We start from the raw sequence: 17,940 nt of genomic DNA, 5'->3' as shown, positions 1-17,940 counted from the left end.
GAGCCAGAGATACAGCCGGCGGATCTGATGTCACCCCCCGCGGCCACCGCGTGCCCCCCTGCACACCCCCTGCCTGCGGCCGCCCCTCACGTGTCACTGTGCCCAGGTCGCCCACAGGTATCACGGGAAGAGCATCACGGGGCCCGCCTTCGGGATGATCACGAGATTTAGGCCGACGTACGTGTGGCGTCTAAGTAGGCGGGCGAGTCACAGGTGCCGGATGAGCATCAGCTGCCCAAGGGCCAGGCCAGGGTGCTTCTTTCAGAGCCAGAGGACCGCATTCCCCCATTCAAAACCCTCTAAAGTCAACTAGGAAGAAGGAAACAAGGAGGGAGGGAGGGAGGGCCGCCCCCTGAAGGCTTCCAGTCCTCACGGGGCTGGGCCTCCCTGCCTCCCACTGGCCTCCCCACAGTTCAAGCACAGGACCGGGAAGCTGCCCCGGAGCCCCCTCTGCCCGCCCGGCAGCACCCAGCTCCCTCCCACCCTGCGCCCCTCTCAGGCCTCGGCACACCCTTGATTTTATCATTTTATCGTATTTGCACTTCCTGGCACCTACGACTTCAGCTGGGGCTCACCGTCCCCCTCCTCCCCGCTGCCCTGAGCCCCATGAGGCCAGGCACCCACCCTTACTGGGCTCACACCCGGGCCTCCAGCACCTACAACAGGACCTGGCGCATGCTGAACACCTGCTGGTGACCCCGCGGTAGAAACAGAGCTGACCCAAGGGCAAGCAGAATTTCTCCGCACTTCCAGTAAAAACAGCAGGTACCTCCCGGCCACCACGGCCTCCCCGCCCCACCCTCCCTTTGATCCATCACGAAGATGCCAAGCTGAAAACCAAAGCCGTTCTCTTTGCACACTCCCAGAGCACCTTACACACTCGGGGCGGAGAAGAGCCCCACTAGTCAGATCACGTTCCCACAACGTGGTAACTTGATACCAATGGTCTGGCCACACGGAGACCTCTCTCGGCCCAGCATGTTCCCTGCCGTACCCCACGCGGAACACGAAAAGTCACTCAAGGAATAAGGACGCGCTAACTGCTTCAACGTACAATTTCTTTCTTTCTTTTTTTTTTTAATTTTTATTTATTTATGATAGTCACACAGGGAGAGAGAGAGAGGCAGAGACACAGGCAGAGGGAGAAGCAGGCTCCATGCACCGGGAGCCCGACGTGGGATTCGATCCCGGGTCTCCAGGATCACGCCCTGGGCCAAAGGCAGGCGCTAAACCGCTGCGCCACCCAGGGATCCCCGTACAATTTCTATTTTACTTTTAAGTAAGCTCCACACCCAACGTGAGCTCAAACTCACGGCCCTGAGATGGAGAGTCTCAGCTCCGCTGACTGAGCGGGCCAGGCGCCCGATGCACAATTTTTTTTTCCGATGTACAATTTTTTAAATGAAATTCTCGCTGTTTGCCTTTTCAACCACATATATTATGGATTCACTTTCATAGGGTTTTTAACACCATCATTTCCATCACACCAAATTATGTTTTTTAAAAGATTTTATTGGGGATCCCTGGGTGGCTCAGTGGTTTAATGCCTGCCTTCGGCCCAGGGCGTGATCCTCGAGTCCCGGGATCGAGTCCTGGGTCGGGCTCCCTGCATGGAGCCTGCTTCTCCCTCTGCCTGTGTCTCTGCCTCTCTCTCTCTCTCTCTGTCTATTATAAATAATGAATAAATAAATCTTTAAAGAAAATAAAAGGCTTTATTTATTTGAGAGAGAAAGAGAGAGAGAACGTGGAAGACAGAGACCACAAGGAGGGGTGAGGGTGACAGGGAGAAGCAAACTCCCCGCTGAGCAGGGAGCCCGACATCACGAGATCATGACCTGACTGAGGGCAGACACTTCACCAACTCAGCCGCCCAGGCACCCAGGCACCCCTCCCCGTCATACCAAATTATAAATCTTGATAATTTCAATATTCTTAATAATTCACATTTTAGAAAATTAACACACACAAAAAAACAAGTTTTTAAATAAAATTAGAACACTCTAAGCTTTTCAGTTTCACCCTAAGATCGACAATTCCTCTTAAATAAATTTTTTAAAGGCTGGTAAGTATTTCATTTCGCCCATTACCCTCCGAAGGATACTTTCCGACCGTCTCCCCTATTTAAATAACCGCCCCTTGTTCACAAGTTCATAAATTTACACAGAGCATCACAGCCTTCCAGGGAATAGAATGAGGGACTAAGGGATTCTGAACTAAAACTTAGGGTTACTAAGGGATTGTGGAGACTAATAAGACATGGCAGGTCTCGGGCAGACCTACGTACAAAAAATAGTCACTGCGACACTGTTCGTCGGAGCAAATATTAAAAGCTACATTAAAACACATCCACAGGGCAGCCCCGGTGGTGCAGCGGGTTGGTGCCGCCTGCAGCCCAGGACGTGGTCCTGGAGACCCGGGATCGAGCCCCCCATCGGGCTCCCTGCATGGAGCCTGCTTCTCCCTCTGCCTCTCCCTCTAGCTGTGTCTCTGTGAATAAATAAATAAAATCTTTAAAAACACACACACACATATTCACAACCGTGTCTGTATCCTGGCTCCTGCGTGGACACACACGGTAACCGGCCACCGCGGCAGAGGGAGGAGAGGAGTCGGCCCGAAGCCTGAGCTCCGTACCTGAGCGTCCGCCGTGCGAGTGGCCATCTCTACACCCAGACGTGACAATTCTAACGCTCTACGTTCTAAAATTTTATAACTCAAGTCCCAGACCCTGTTTCTACAACTGTCGTGCCGTGAAAGGCATTACTGAGGCTGCCAGCGTGTGGGCCTCTCTGGACTCTACCTGGTATCCCCCGTATCCCCCGGCCCTGCAACGGGGAGGCCCCGGCACGCAGCCAGCCACAGAGGAGTACGTGCCAATGGAGTTAAGTCCGCCTTACCCATCCACCAAAGCAAAGTTTAAAGAATTTTCTTATTCCAAAAACCTGAAAGCAACCGGAGTGCGAGCCTGTCAAGTCGCCGAGGAGCGCATTTGCCTCCGAAGGGAGACGCCGTGCGCGCATGACGCTGCTGGCCGATTCCCGGTCTTGCCCTCCAGGACCGACTTCATGAGCACGCGGCACCTCCTGATGCGTGTGTCACCAGTTTCTCAGAGCTGGACCAATTCTCTTTTCACCACTGCCCCCTGCAGAAAGGCCTCCTTTTTCCCCTTCCAACCATAGCTTCCGATTTTGTGGGGGATGTAGCTGAATGTATTGGGTCTCGGGCACCCCCGGACATCCAACCGGGCATCACTCACGGCCGATGCCCTCCTGGGTCCCCTGCCCCTACCTCTAGCTCGGGCGGGGTCTCCGCACCCAGCTCGGCAGGTCTCATCAAATACTGATCACGGGCCTGTCGCGGGCATCCATTCCGGGAGGCTCTGCCCACCGGAGGGGCCGCCAGGCAAGGCCAGTTAATCCTCCTCTGCCCGGCGCAGCAGGGCCAGCCTGCCTCCCCCCTTCGCCTCTGGGAGACCCTGCGCAGGCGGAGGGGAGCCTCTGCCCCCAAGAAAAGAGGGCAACCCGGAGACATCCGTGAGCTGCTTGCTCTTGAGACTACCCACTGGGTTCGAAACGCAGCTCTGGTGGCACCTTTCAAAGGAATGAAATATACGGGTGAGTTTAAGGGGAAACAAAGAGGATTAGACGAATCCTTCTGCTCCCCAAAGCTCACCGACCTATCATCTTCACTAGGGGACAAAATAAAGAAGCAAGTTTGAGATCAAGCCACTTTTCCCTACACTTGAAGAGTGGAACGTTAACCACCAGGGTTTGTTATTTAATAAGGAAACAAAATGTCCTTAGCAGAAGTAACGAACAAAACCTGGTGGCTAAAAATATTAACTGCGAAACAAACACAAGGTTGCGGGGCCAGGGACCAGGGCAGCTCCTCGGAGGTCACGGCAACTCCGACACCTCTAGGGCACAGCCCCACGGGACGCCCTCCCTCAGACCCATTCAAACCCGGTAAATTTCCTACCGCAGATGTGAACGCGTCAGAAGTCACCTCGGGCCCCCAACCGCCCCAGATTGTTCCCGGTCGCTCCAGGTGCCCGGCACCCACGGTACCTGATCCCGGCCGCTGCGAAGAGCATCCCACGCGGACACCCTGGGGAGGGGACAGCCTCATCCAGGGGGACACAGCTCACCCCAAGGGCGCGCTCTACCCTCCCCGCAGCACACAGCTCCGAGCCGTTGCGGTGCCCTCCTGAAGGGGACGCGGGGTCGGGGCGCAGCCATCCGTCCCTGGGCAGAGAGCATCAGCCTTGGAGCAGACACGCTCCTGCGGAGAAGGGGCTGTCCCCGGCCCGGTCCCCCGTCCTCAGGGGCCCAGCTCCACCGGAGTGCAGCGTCCCCTCCCAGGGGCACAGTGTCCCCTTCACCGTGGGGGGCAGCCTCATCCCAGGGCAGCGTCCCCTCCACTGGGGTGCAGCCTTATCCCGGGGCGCAGGCTCCCGTCTCAGGTGCAGCCTACTCTCCCGGGGGCGCAGTCCCCCTTCACCCGAGGTGCAGTCTACCTCCGCCTGCCCCGACACAACCCGGGTGCAGCTTCATTCCACGGACGCTGCCTCCCCTTCATCCTAGAGCGCAGCGACCCCCCTCAAAAAAATGGGCGCATGTTCACCCCGGGGCGCTGTGCCCCTGCCAGGAGCAGCTTCATCCCGGGGCGCAGCCCAACCCCTATGGGAGCAGCTTAATTCCCCGGCGCAGGACGCAGCTCCATCCCGGGCGCAGTCCCCCCCCACCCGGCGCAGCTCCATCCTGGGGAGCAGTCCACCCCCCCCAACCCGGCGCAGCTCCATCCCGGGGCACAGTGCCCCCCCCCACCCGGCGCAGCTCCATCCCGGGGCGCAGTCCCCCCGCAACCCGGCGCAGCTCCATCCCGGGGCGCAGTCCCCCCCCCACCCGGCGCAGCTCCATCCCGGGGCGCAGTCCAACCCCCACCCCACGCAGCTCCATCCCGGGGAGCAATCCACCCCCCCAATCCTCCCCCACCCCGCGCAGCTCCATCCCGGGCGCAGTCCACCCCCCACCCCACGCAGCTCATCGCGGGGCGCAGTCCACCCACCCCCCGCGCAGCTCCATCCCGGGGCGCAGTCCACCGCCCCCCACCAGGCGCAGCTCCCTCCGGGGCGCAGTCCACCGCTCCGGCGCAGCTTCACCCCGGGGCGCAGTCCTCCCCCACCCCCCCACCCCGGCGCAGCTTCACCCCGGGGCGCAGCGTCTCCAAGGGCGCATCTTCACCCGGGGCGCAGCCTCCCGGTCCGCGGCGCAGAGCATCCCGCGCAGACGCGGCGCCCCGGGGAGGAGACGCGGGGCCGTCCCGGGCGCAGCCTCCCCTCCCCGGGCAGCAGCCGCCCGCGGACCCCCGCCCGGCCCGGCCTCCCCACCTGCCCGGCGGCGCTTACATAAACGCGGGCCCGCGGCCGTGTCCAGCCCCGGGTCCGAGCCCCCGCCCGCCCGCCCGCCCGCGCTCACCTCGCCCCGGGCCGCTCCGCGCCGCACGCCGCCGGGCTCGGACCGCCAGGCCGCCGGGGCTCCGCTGGGACGCCGGGGCTCAGCGCGCTGGCCGTGGCCTGGCGCGGCCCCGAGCGCGGCCCCGAGCGCCGCCCGACCCCGCCGCCTCCGCCGCCGCCGCTCAGCCTCCGCCTCAGCCTCCGCCCTCCGCCCGCGGCCCGCGGCGCCGGCTCCGCCCTCCCCGCCGCCCCCGCCGCCGGCCGCGCGCACGCCGAGGGGGAGGGGCGCCGCCACGCAGGCCGCGGGCGCGCACGCCGCGCGAGCCTCCTGCGCCCGGGGCTGCGGGTCCGCGCGCCCCCGCCTGGCCGGGGTGCGCGGGGAGGGGCGCGCGGGGAGGGGCCGGGGGGGCGCGGGGAGGGGCGCCCAGAGTGCGCGCGGAGAGGGGCGCACGGGGAGGAGCGCACGGGGAGGGGCGCACGGGGAGGGGCGCGGAGAGGGCGCGCGGGGAGGGGGGCGGGGGGGCGCGCGGAGAGGGCGCACGGGGAGGAGCGCACGGGGAGGGGCGCGGAGAGGGCGCGCGGGGAGGGGCGCGGGGAGGGCGCGCGGGGAGGAGCGCACGGGGAGGGGCGCGGAGAGGGCGCGCGGGGAGGGGCGCGGAGAGGGCGCGCGGGGAGGGGCGCGGTGCCGGGCGCCGCAGGTCGCAGGTCGGGAGCAGGCCGGGCCTGTCCGAGCCCAGGTGCTGACCTCAGGGGCTGCTCGGCGGCTCTCGGGGTCCCCGTCCCGGTAACGGCGCGTTGAAGCTCCTCTACGGGGCGTGCAGTAAACCGACCCCGGTCTGTGTGTTGACCGACTTTTCCAGGACTGTACACGCGTGATGATAAGCACGTGTACAAATGCCACATTCCCGAAGGCCAGCGTGACCGACCCAAGGCTGCGTTGTGTTCGAGACAGAAAATACACTGAAGCTTAGCAAGGAAAAATCCATATTCTTGGAGGCGGGTGCCGAGGCCAGAGCCTCGCGTGCAGGCAGCGGTCGGGCCTGGCGGGCGGGCTCCCCAGCGCGGAGTCCAGCCCAGACCTCAGGCGTCTCTGGGGACGCCTGCTGCCTCCTCAAGTGTCCGGTGGGCGGAGGAGGCTGACGCGGGCGAGGAGCCGGGCCCAGAGCCTGGCTGGCGGCGAGCGGGGCACCGGCGCCCTCAGCCCGACCGGCGGCCGCAGGGAGCGTCACCCAAGCCCCGGCGAGCGCTGCTGGCCAGCTCGGGGTCGGCCTCGGTGGTGCCCCAGGGAAAGAAGCAGCCCGTCCCCCGTCCCCTGCCTGGGGCTGAGCCCCACGGACACCCCGAGGAGCCCGGGACTCCTGGACGGCCTCTGGGGCTCGTCCTCCACAAGCCGGGGTGCAGCCCCCTGGAGCCCTGTGGGTGCCCGGACGCCCCGAACCACGCGGCTCATCGCGGTCTCTTCTGCCCACGGTCCTGTGGCCAGCTGCTCACGGCGCTCAAGTCCGCTCCACGGGGCATGGGCCGGGCCCACTCGTGTGGCCACGACCAGGGACAGCAGGAGGGCCGGGCAGGCCCGGGCTGCTTCCCCTGCAGCGTGACTCCTGGCAGCAGCGACAGGGGCGGCACCGGGCAGCGCGCGGGGCATGTCGGCCGCCGCCACATTTCCCGAGTCCCGTTGGCCAAGGTCAGCCCAGCCCCGGGTGGTGTGGGACTCACTGCACGGCATCCCCGTGGCTGTCCTCCGCGAGCCACCAAGACCCTCATGCTGGTGCCGCCGTGAACACGGGAGCCCCGGGGTCGCCGGCCGAGCTAGGCCGCTGCCACTGCCCCTGCCTCGCAGGAGGGCGCGCAGGGGTGCCTCTCTGCTGACATGGGGGACAGCGATTTCCAGGCACTGGAGCCCAGACGGGGGACGCTGCCAGGTGGTGCAGAGCCCAGCGGACGGCGCGCACGCGTGAGGCCAGGGCCCGGGTGACGGATCCTCCAGGCTCGGAGGACAGCCCTCGGGCCCCCTGCTTACTGCCGCGTCAGACACCCGGGCGCCGGGATGTCCCCCGTCTCCCGGCGGTGCTGGCAGCCCGGGGTGGGAACGGCAGGGGCAGGCCCGGCCCGCCCGGCCCCCAGACCGTTTGTTGTTCAGTTCGCTCGTGCGAATTGTGCGAATCTAACATTACTTTCGCGTCCTGGAAAACAAACCTGAGTCTCAAATGCTTGCAGTCCGGGACTCCAGTGGCCCCGGCCCCCGGCCCAGCGACAAGGTGTCCCCTTTTACGTAGGTGCGTGAACCTGTCAGCCGCCGGGCACACGGTCTACACAGCAGCACGAGACCACGGTGGCCACTCTCCCTGTCGCTGGCACAGCCACCGGGCTGGACCCCACAAGCAATCAGCAGCCACTCTGGACACCTTGGGCACCTTACAGGACACAATGACAGGATTTGGGACCCCGGGACACTGGCCCCCAGCAGACTTGGATATGGGTTGTAACCGGGCGCTCGGGCAGGAGCCTGGGGAGCCCACGCGGGAACTAGGGAAGGAGCAGCGAGGGCCCAGCCCGACCACCCTGGGGCCGCTGGGCTTCATTCACATCCCGGCTCCCGGACAGACAGACGGCAGTTGACGGAAGCGTTCCAGGCCCGCGGGCATAGCAGCCAGAGGCGACCCACATGACCCGCGTGGGGAGGGACCACCCAGCGGTCGCCGCCTGGCTTCCTGCCCATCCTTTCCAGGCCGTGGGCTGCCCACACCTCCTGCTCACACCAGGTGGCCGGGGGGGCCGATGCCACCTCCCTGTGACGCCCCCACTCCCGACATGTCCCGGGGAGACCGCGCCCTGGTCATAGTCACCGTTTTCGCAGGCGGGTGACCCGCGTGCCTTGCGGGTGGATTTCAATCGTCCCACTCCGAGGACAACCTTTTTCTTGTTCTTTTGACGTCTGCTCCGCCGCCGTCCCCGAGTCCAACCAAAGCTGCGTCTGAGAAAAATGTGTGTTTCCTTGTTTTATTTAATTCCGCCCAGTGTGCTTGGGAAAGGACACCCACGGGTACTTTTAGATCGCAGTCTAAAAGTAGGCTATTGATTTCTTGGTTTCTAAAAAAGTCAGGAGATAAAACTGCTAATACGAGATAGCCGATATACCGTGATACATTTATTTGAGACAAAATATTTTTTCGTCCTGTGTTTATAAAAAGCATGACACCAGAATGACGAAAACCAGATGGTGCTAAGCTATCAATCAGCTCTTCCTGGGAGCCGGCACGCCGCTCAGCTCACGATGCACCTCCTTCTCCGGGACCCCCAGGCCCCCAGGGAACCCACCCCCGGCCACGGGACCCACCGGACCGGCCCCGTTCTTGCAGTGGCACCTGCCCCCCCAGCTCAGGACCAGAGGCGGGGCTCTGACTCACCGTGACTTCACCTGGAAGCCGGGGCTGGCGTGGAGACAACCCCAGGTCTGTGCCGGGGCCTGCAGTGCGGAGACGCGGCGTGGTCAGGATCCTCCCTCGCCTGCCAGCACGGGGAGCGGCCCGCGGGGGGACCACGCGGCAGGCAGGCAGAGACGGGGCTCCGTGGACAGGCCGGCGGCTCCGTGCCGCGTGTCCTGGGCACAGGTGAGCACAGGTGAGCTGTGGGTAGCAGGTGAGACCGGGGAAGGGGGGTGTGCTCGGCAGGCCCGAGGCAGGGCAGGATCCAGACTCCGCGCCGCCGCGTGTTAGCCGTGACACCGGCCGGGCTGTGCGGCGTCTCGGAGCCTGCTCTCCACCCACGAGGGGAGCTGTCGCCCGCCCTGCTCAGGCTGGCCCGGCGCCCCGCAGGAACGGCTCCAGCGGCAGGGACCACAGGGCTGCGATGGAGGGTCGGTCGCGTGCGCCCCTCCCCAAGGGGCAGAGCGGGCTTCACCACGGCTTTGAGCTGAGCCCTCAGGACGAGGGGGCAGGTGGCAGGGGTGCCCGAGGCAGGGGGAGGAGCATTTCCACTCAATGTGAATTCAGAGAAGACCAGACTTGGTCAGCAGGTGGATCGGGATGTCATCCCCCCGGCCCCTCCTCCCTCAGCCCCCATAGCATGGGACCACCACCCCCCCACCCCCCCGCGGTTAAGCCGAGATGCGAAGGCCGGCGGGGGGCTAAGACACCCGTGTGGGCCCTTTACAGAGAAATGCACCAACTATTGAGTGAAGCCACGCTCCACCCCTACGCGGGAGCTCGGCCAGCCCATCAAAGAGCACAGACGGTCTCGGGGAGCGAAGGGAATGCAAACCTAAACCGGGGTGCCACTCGTGTGGCCGTGGCGGCCTGGGAGGCGCCCAGGGCTGCGTGTCCCGGTGCTCCTCGCTCCCGCCGGGCCAGAGCAGCGTCGGTGGAGAGTGAGCCTGGAAGCGAGTGCCTGATGCGAGGCCAGGGAAGAGTGGGGCAGGGCAGAGGCAGGAGGGGAGCAGAGGAGAGTGCGGGGGGTGGGGGGGCCCACGGAGCGTCCCCAGGAGGGAAGGTAAGCCCGCACCGGCACCAGCACCGTGATGAATCAAAAGCAGCGAGAGAGACTCGGAGGTCGTGGTGACTTTGAGAAGTTCAGGGGGCGCTGGGGACAGCACTGGCTAGAAAGAGAGGGGACGCCCCGTCTCCTAGAGGAAGCCGACCTCATTTTGACCCAGGAACCTGAGGAAAAGGCAGCAAAGAGACGAAGGACCAGCATCATCCGTAAACTAAGCAGGTAACCGCAGGCCCCACATCCAGGAGCGCACAGAATTAGAACGAGGGCAGCACCACCAAGCTGGGCTTACTTACCTAAGGTCGACTTGGGCGTGACACGTAAAAACCTGTGCTGCGAATCACCCACCCGAGGCCACGGAGAGCACCTGGACGAGCCTCTCAGCAGATGCAGGGAAGACTTACTGACACCCCGCATCCCCCGTGCCTAGAAACAAAGTCTTAGGAACTGGGGACACCAGGGAATCCGCTTAACCCGGTAGAGGTGCCCACAAGCAGGTAAAACGAGCATGAAACCCCCGGCGAAGTGTGAGACACTAAAATCTCCTAAAATCGGGAACAAACCCAGGACCCTCGCCCTCTCCACTGCTCGGCGCAGCGGGCGCCCCGACGACAGAGCGCCGCACAGCGTGGGCTGGGACGTACAGAGGCTGGAAAGGGAGATGGAAGACGGTCGCGGGGGACACAATTACACACACAGGAAATAAAAAGTCATCTGCAGCTAGGTGATGAGATTTAATAAAATCCAGGGGGTCCCCGGGTGGCTCAGCAGTTTGGCACCTGCCTTCCACCCAGGGTGTGACCCCGGGGTCCCAGGATCGAGTCCCGCGTCGGGCTCCCTGCGTGGAGCCTGGGTCTCCCTCTGCATGTGTCTCTGCCTCTGTCTCTGTATCTCTCATGAATAAATAAATAAAATATTAAAAAAAAAATCCAGCAAGATCATTGAGTGCAAAGCCCACCCCCCCCACACACACACAGCAATTTCCGTGCATGAGCAACAAACAACACGTAATTTAGAAAAATGGCCCCGTTTTTACAATCGCATACAAAAGTCTGTGTTAAAAATAGATCCGACAGAAGAGGTGTGTGATCTTTAAGGAGAAAAAATACTTTTTAAAAAGTCACGGAAGGAGCAAGTGAACGGAGAGACGCGCCATTCCAATAGCTAGGAGGACGCCGCGGTCGGGAAGACGGCGCCTCCCCCACGAATTACCTGAAGAGTCCAGGGAATTCTATACATATTCCAAAGGGGATTTTTATGCAACTTGACTTATTCTAAAATATACAGAGAAATATAACAGGAAGGCCAAGGAGCCGGAATGACCCCTAAGGAGGAGACGAGGTAGGGGGTTTGCTCAGCACCTGTGAAGACGCCCTCCCAAGTTCCTGGCCCCAGGTGTCTCTCGTGAATAAATAAATAAAATATTTTTAGAAATAAATAAAATAGTGAACTAGAACCAGTAAGAGGAGCTTTTCTTTTTCTTTTTCTCGTTTTTGCTGAGTCGTCTCTGCATTATTCGGTTAGCGGTCGTCAGGAGACACTGACAGCAAGTGGAGCTGGGTGGGGAGGGAAGAGACGTGGATGTGGGGTCCCCCACCCCCTCCGGCCTCCGGGCGCCCCTCCAGAGCGGCTGGACCTCAACGCACACCTAGTCCAGGTCCGGTGCAGGCGAGGCACTGGCTCGGGGGCGGGGGCGTCGAGCACCCTGCGCTCGGCAGCGTTCACGGCCTCCCGCTAGAATTCTCAGGGCTCCGGCTGTCGCGTGAGTCGCTGGACGCAGCGACTGGGTCCCTGGAAGGGGACCCTCCCGTGCATGTGGCTGAACGTCTCTGTTGGGGCCCAGAACGTGCACAGAAAAGTACCCACATCAGAAGCGCGCAGCTTGATGAATTAACCCGCGGTGGACACACGTGGAGCCTCCGCCCAGGTCGCCCCCCAATGCAGAGTCGCCTTCCCATCTCCCGTCTGCGCTCCCTGCGGGCTCAGGCGGGTGACCTCCGCCCCGCGGCCCGCTCCCCGCACAATTTTGTTGCCATAGGGTCTCCAGGGTGTTGCGGTTCTGCTCATCCTACCGCCGGCGGGGCTTCGGGTGTTCACGCTGCCGGCGGGGCTTCCGAGGACCCACACGTCCCACTCCTGTCGGGTGTAGCCCAAGTCAAGGGAACACACGTGTCCCGCCGCAGCCAATTTCCCGGAGCGCCGCCCCGCCAGGGCCCCGACGGCAGGCGCCCCTGTTCCCACCACTGGGTGCTGACGGGCTTTCTCATCTGGGCCACTGTTGGGGCTGTGACGGCAGCTCCCCGCGGTCTCCGCCGCTGGCCGGCGCCCTGGGTACCCGTACCCCTGCTTGTTGCCCACGTGGGTGTCCCTTCCCGTGGAGGAGCTGCTCGGCGTTTTCCTGTTTATTCGCGGAAGCTCCTGTACACTGTGAGCACAGGCCCCTCGCCCGTGGTGTGCAGGTACCGTCCGGGCCAGCAGCGGGCCTTCCCATGATCCTCACCGCGTCTTCAGTGACCGCTTCTTAATGTCACTGCGATCGATGTACCAACACTTCCCCACGGTCGGTGCTTTCCGTGGCCTTATTGACGAGCCCACAGTCGAGGGGACGTGCTCCTGCCACCTTCTCCAGGGTTTATTGTTCCAATTTTCAATCTCAGAGCAGCGATCCACCCGGCCCTGCTTTGTCTGTATGGCGTGAGGTAGGGGTCCGGGTTCACTTGCCGTCGTCGTCACTTGCATTTGGAATCCGGTTGACCCGGGGCTGTTTGTTTCGGTTCTTGTTAACGGACAATATTTTGCGTAGATAGTTCACACGTAACTCATTAGGTTTGTTCCCAAGAACTCGATGCCTGGGATGATATTTTTAAATGTTCTCTGTTTTGTGGGGTCACCTGCGCGACTCGGTCGGGTTAGCGTCTGACTGCGGCTCAGGTCATGATCTCAAGTCCTGGGATCGAGCCCCACATGGGGCTCCGGGCTCAGTGCCGAGTCTGCTTGATTTTCTCTCTCCTCTCTCTCTGCCCTTTCCCACCCCCCCCCCCAACTTCAGCTTGCTCTCTCTCGCTCTCTCTCTGTCGCACTCAAATAAATAAAATCTTTCAAAAAATAGAATGTTCTCTATTTTTATTTTATCATCACTGGTTTCTGGCTTATTGAGAATAGAATTGGTTTTTGTATATTGATCTTTTACCCAGGAATCTTTCCAGATGTACTTAATAATTTTAATATTTTTCTTAGGTTCTATTGGATTTTCTATATACACAGTTCATCGTGCCTATGAATATGAACTTTTTTTTATTTGTTCTTTTCAATCACTTTATCCTTTATTGCTTTTCTCTTGGCTTGCCTCACTTGCTGGTGGTGACTGGAAGCGTCAACAGCAAACATCCTTATCTTATTCCTGGTCTCAGAGGGAGAGAATTCTACATTTCATGTAATACTTGTAATAGGGCCATTTTCTTAAAGATTTTATTTATTCATTCATGAGAGACAGACAGAGAGGCAGAGACACAGGCAGAGGGAGAAGCAGGCTTCATGCAGGGAGCCCGATGCAGGACTCGATCCCAGGACCCTGAGATCATGACCTGAGCTGAAGGCAGACGCTTCACCGACGGAGCCCCCGGGTGCCCCTGGGACATTTTTCACCTAGATGCCCTCTATCAAATTAAGAAAGTTCCCTTCTATTCCTCTTTTGCTGAGTTTCTTTTCACCGACGCATGTTGAGTCTTAGCAAATGTTTCCTTTTGTGCCTATCGAGATGATAGCATGGATTTTGTTTCACTCTATTAATATGATGAACTCAGTTTGCTGCCTGGTGACCTAGGGGGACCCCAGGCCCTGAGGCCTGGACCCAGCCTGTCCCAAAGATGTCACTGAAGGTTCTTGGGCTCATCACGAGGAAGAATTCAAGGACAGACACACAACACAGCAGACAAGAGACACAGTGTGAGTTTATTAAAACAAAAGTATGCTCTTGAGATGGGCGCGCAGGTGAGCTCAAGAGAGAGAGCGAGTGTGCACGCCCGGGGGCTGGGTTTCCATCCTTTGTGGACAGCTGTTAACTAGGGGGAGGAATATTCATTACGTGGGGAGGTGATTTCTTGGGAGCAGGGATTGGGGCCTTCTCTTCCTTACTTGGTCAAGGGTTCCCCGTCATGGCACCACCATCTTGAGCCTCTGGGGTCGGCTCTGGCTTCTGAGGAGGGCTGCCCCGCGGGCGCGTGCCCTTCCCGTAGCTGCCCGCGGCTCCTCGGGCGGGCCTCCGCGTACCCTGTTAGAGCCTCACCAACGGCCCACGCTAACAAGTTGATTGAAGTTCGAGTGTTGAGCCAACCTTGCATTTCCTGAATAAGCCTCAACCAGGTCACGATATCCTCTTTGTGCAGAACGAGATTTGGTTCACTGAGACGTTCGTCAGGACTTTGGTATCTACCTTGATGAGAGAGGCCGGCTGAAATACTGAACTTCATAAAATGAGTGGAGGAAGTGTTCCCCTTCCTTGCCATTCTCTGGAAAGGTGTGGCGTGAGACTGGTGTTAACTCTTCCTTGAATTTCGTTGAATTCAGAAGCCTTCTAAGTCTGGAGCTTGCTTTTTTGTAAGACAGTTTTTAATTATAGATTCTTTTCTTTCTTTCTTTCCTTTTTTTTTTTGCACCAGACATAGGACTATTACGATTTTCTATTTCTTCTTATTTGGGCAAGAGTCAAACTCTGGTCTCGCTAAACCCGATCTCCACTGGCCCCGAGAAGATTGGCTGAGGGAGGGAGGGGCGGTTGGGCTGGCTGCCTGCCTCGGCATGATGCTGCCTGCGGAGGAAATACCAGTCTGACACACGAAAAGAATTGAAAGGCAATTTCAATCTTCGTGCCAGTTGATCAGCAAATGCCAGAGCAGAGAGGGTATTTATATTCCCACACAGTGCAACTTGCTGCGGCACTTCCTGTGCCCTGTCTCCCCCAGGGACCCTCCCCGACTCCAGAAGCTCCCTCCTGCCCAGCCGCCTTCTACATCCATTGTTCTCTCTTCTGGGAGGATCTGCCGGGCTCTGGCCCTGTGATTTAATTAGGCCAGTCTCAATCCCCTTGGGCCCCCTGTTTGCACCCATTACTCAACGGGATTCAGCGGGCAGACAGGATGGAGGGAGAAGCTCCGAATCTCTCCTCGGGATTAGTCCTCTCGCCTGCGACAATCGCCTGCATCGGGTGAGGTTTCCTGCCACCGCGGCCTCCAGACCAGCTACGTCACTGTCGCCCGGCTGTTGCACAGCTACGCACCCTGGATGCCCAGGCCAGCTGTATCAGGCCCTGGGGGGCCCGGCAGGAAGCGACAGCGATCGGGCCTCACCGAGCCAGGTGTCGTTTGCTGCCCTGGCCTGCTTGGCCAAAGCCTCTGTGCTCCACCTTCTCTTCTTCAGAGGCCCAGAGACACATTGACGAAGCCCCGTGCCCAGGTGGGGAGCTCTGGGACCTCCTGGAGGGAGGGTGCCCGGATGCCACCCTGCAGCCTGGCAACACCCTGCTCCCCGCGCCTGGTGCTGCCCGGCCCCGAAGTGCGCACAGTCCTCCGCCGGCCCTCGCTCCGCCCGCCCACAGTCGTACTCAAGGACAAGCAGCAGCAGGACGGAGGATCTGTGCATATGCTCGGGCTCCCCTCCAGCAGGCCTGTGCGTGCCTGTCCGCAGCGGAGTCTCCCAAGCTGGACCTTGCTGGGGGAAGAGGGGCTCGGGCCGCCTTCTGTCCAGAGCGCGGAGGCCAGAGTGAGGACAAGCCGCCCCGAGAGAGCGGCGGGGCCTCGGTGGGCCTCGATGTCCCCCTCAGGACAGCTGTCTCCGAGTCGTGTATCATCCAAGTCTGTGGGCTAAGGCACGTTATGACAAGGTACGGGAAAACGAGACACGAGCTCGACCTGTAAACACCCCCAGAGCGCCCGTTCAGGCGTAAGTCAGTGAGGTACACGCGGGGACCCGTCCCCCAGCTCGGGGTGCGGCCCTCGGAGTTCTAACACAGCCTAGGATCCTAACGGGGACAATGTCTCCCCCGCCCAGCGCCCCCTCCGGGGGGGCTCGGGACCCGGTTACTGGTCGGCAGTTCGCAAGTCTTTGCAGGGAGAAGGGTCAGGTGCCAACAGTCTCGGAAGAGGACCTCCGATGCGTCCTTGTCGCTGTGCACCCGTGTGAGCGGCGGGCGGGGGTGGCTGCAGCCCACGGGGACCACGCCAGGGCGTCGGCGCAGGGCCAGCCGGGGGGACGGGGCAGAGAGGGCCTGGACCAGGTCCCACGCTGCCGGCCGTCCTGGCTGGTCCACAGCCTCGCAGCAACGCAGGCACACATTCCAGAAAGATGACAGAGCATCTGTAGTCTCTGCGGATGCCTTTGAATTGCATACATGTATAAGCCCACCTATTTTTGCTTTCTAGAATTCCACTTCTATTTTTGGTAGGATATAAAAGCTTTGACTACTTCCCAAAATGGAAAAAACACAGTTTTTCCCCCGACTGTCTCATAATATCTCCGTTGCCACTAAGTCAGTGCCCGCAGCGTGTCCGGGCGCTGTGGGCCCTCTGCGCAGCCCCCGCGCGGCCTGGCTGCGTGCACCACACGCCGCCGTCCCCAGCTCCGCTTTCATCCCACTTCGGTTCTCAATGCCCGGGATTTAACACCTATGCCAATGGGTGGGCTTGGGCGAGGCTGCCAGACGTGCCCGCCGCTGTGGTGGGACCCCGGCCGCCCCCTTGCTCGCGTGGATGCCACGCTCTCTCGCTACTTCGGGAAGCCCCCGGCGGCCGTCGCGCTGGCAGGTGAGGACCAGCTGGGCTCACCCAGCCGTGTGCCAGCGTCCTCCACAATCCGTTGATTGGCGGGAGGAGTTGAGCTTAACGATTAAAAAAAAAAAATGTTTCTAGAAAGTCGCAGAAACTTGCCAACACATTGGCTAAGAGAGCAGTTACTCTCCGGCCCAGGAGAGCCCCCGGTCTGCTCGTCACTGAGGTCTGCGGGCGTCCTGCCCCACCCCGTCAACTGAGCCACTGTGTAGACAGAGCACTGACACGCTGCACAGCAGGGCGGCTCGGGACAGATTGACACCCGGGGTGACCAGGACCCCGGGCACATGACGGCCACCACCCCCCGGGGACTCCCTCTCGGGTGAATCCAACGGAAGCCCGACCAGTCTTGTGATTTCTGGCCGCAGTGGGTCTGTCTCCAGACTCGAGTCTGTTCACTGATCCGTTTGCTGTCCTCACGGCCGCCGCCGCCGCGTGGCTCCTGTAGGGCTACCAGCCGTCCCCGGTTCTTTGTCAGCAGCAACGGGCTGCCCGCGTCCCGTGCTTTCCCGTTACACTCTGAGGCTGAGCCCCTCGGTGTCCACTCAAGCCTGCTGGGATCGGGCCGACGGCAGGAGGGATCGGTAGGTCGTTCCGCAGAGAGTGGACGGCTCGACCAGCACCCTGCGTCGCTCGGCAGCGCTCGGCAGCTGCCAGGTGGGGGTCCCGCGTGTCTTATTCTTAAATTCACTCCCTACTGGTCTATGGCTTTCGCTACTACTTGCAAATCGTCCTTTATAAATTTAATTTCCGTCGTTTCTTACTAGCATATAGAGATGAAGACTGTTTTCTAGGACTCCGCATCCTTTAGCTTCGCCGTGTGCGCTTAACGGATTCCCGAACTTCTTACAGGTTCTCTACGACTTTTTAGATCTTCCATCCACGATCATGCTGTCCTCGGATAGACACAGATTTGCCTCCTCTCCGATCGCCGTGGCTCCTATTTCTTTTTCTTGCCTAAGTGCACTGGCGGAGCCCGGTCGGTGGAGGCGGGGACGCAAGGGGCCGCAGACACCCCAGAATCGTGACAGGAGGCGCAGCCCTGATTTTCCTTCGGAGGTTTCGCGGCCTTCCCTGTTTTCGGTGAAGAGCAAAGCCTGGGGGGACGTGTCATATTTGAGTCACACTCGAGAGCCGGGCCGGCTGTGGAATTTGCAGGGCCTGGTGAACAGATGA

At 61.0% G+C, this 17,940-nt stretch overlaps 1 protein-coding gene and 1 long non-coding RNA gene across 5 annotated transcripts in view; one reads left to right on the top strand and one right to left on the bottom strand.

Moving 5' to 3' along the window:
* Positions 1 to 6,331, bottom strand: part of ADARB1 (adenosine deaminase RNA specific B1) — a 139,517-nt gene extending 133,186 nt beyond the window's left edge. For 2 of the 4 annotated variants that reach the window (XM_077879430.1, XM_077879433.1), the window contains exon 1: positions 5,478 to 5,589. The gene's annotated coding sequence lies outside the window, so the exon portion shown is untranslated. Of the gene's footprint in view, positions 1 to 5,477; positions 5,590 to 6,200 lie in introns of those variants that run through there. The other 2 variants (XM_077879431.1, XM_077879432.1) reach the window with 2 other exon arrangements.
* LOC144302075 (uncharacterized) lies at positions 6,099 to 10,166 on the top strand. Its single transcript, XR_013368971.1, has 2 exons — positions 6,099 to 9,076; positions 9,610 to 10,166. It is a non-coding gene; the product is annotated as an uncharacterized LOC144302075 (long non-coding RNA).
* The last annotated feature ends 7,774 nt before the right edge of the window (positions 10,167 to 17,940 follow it).

This window comes from Canis aureus, chromosome 30 (assembly GCF_053574225.1).
Source record: "Canis aureus isolate CA01 chromosome 30, VMU_Caureus_v.1.0, whole genome shotgun sequence".
Classification (NCBI taxonomy): Eukaryota; Metazoa; Chordata; class Mammalia; order Carnivora; family Canidae; genus Canis; species Canis aureus.
This window is presented reverse-complemented; position numbering and strand designations above follow the sequence as displayed.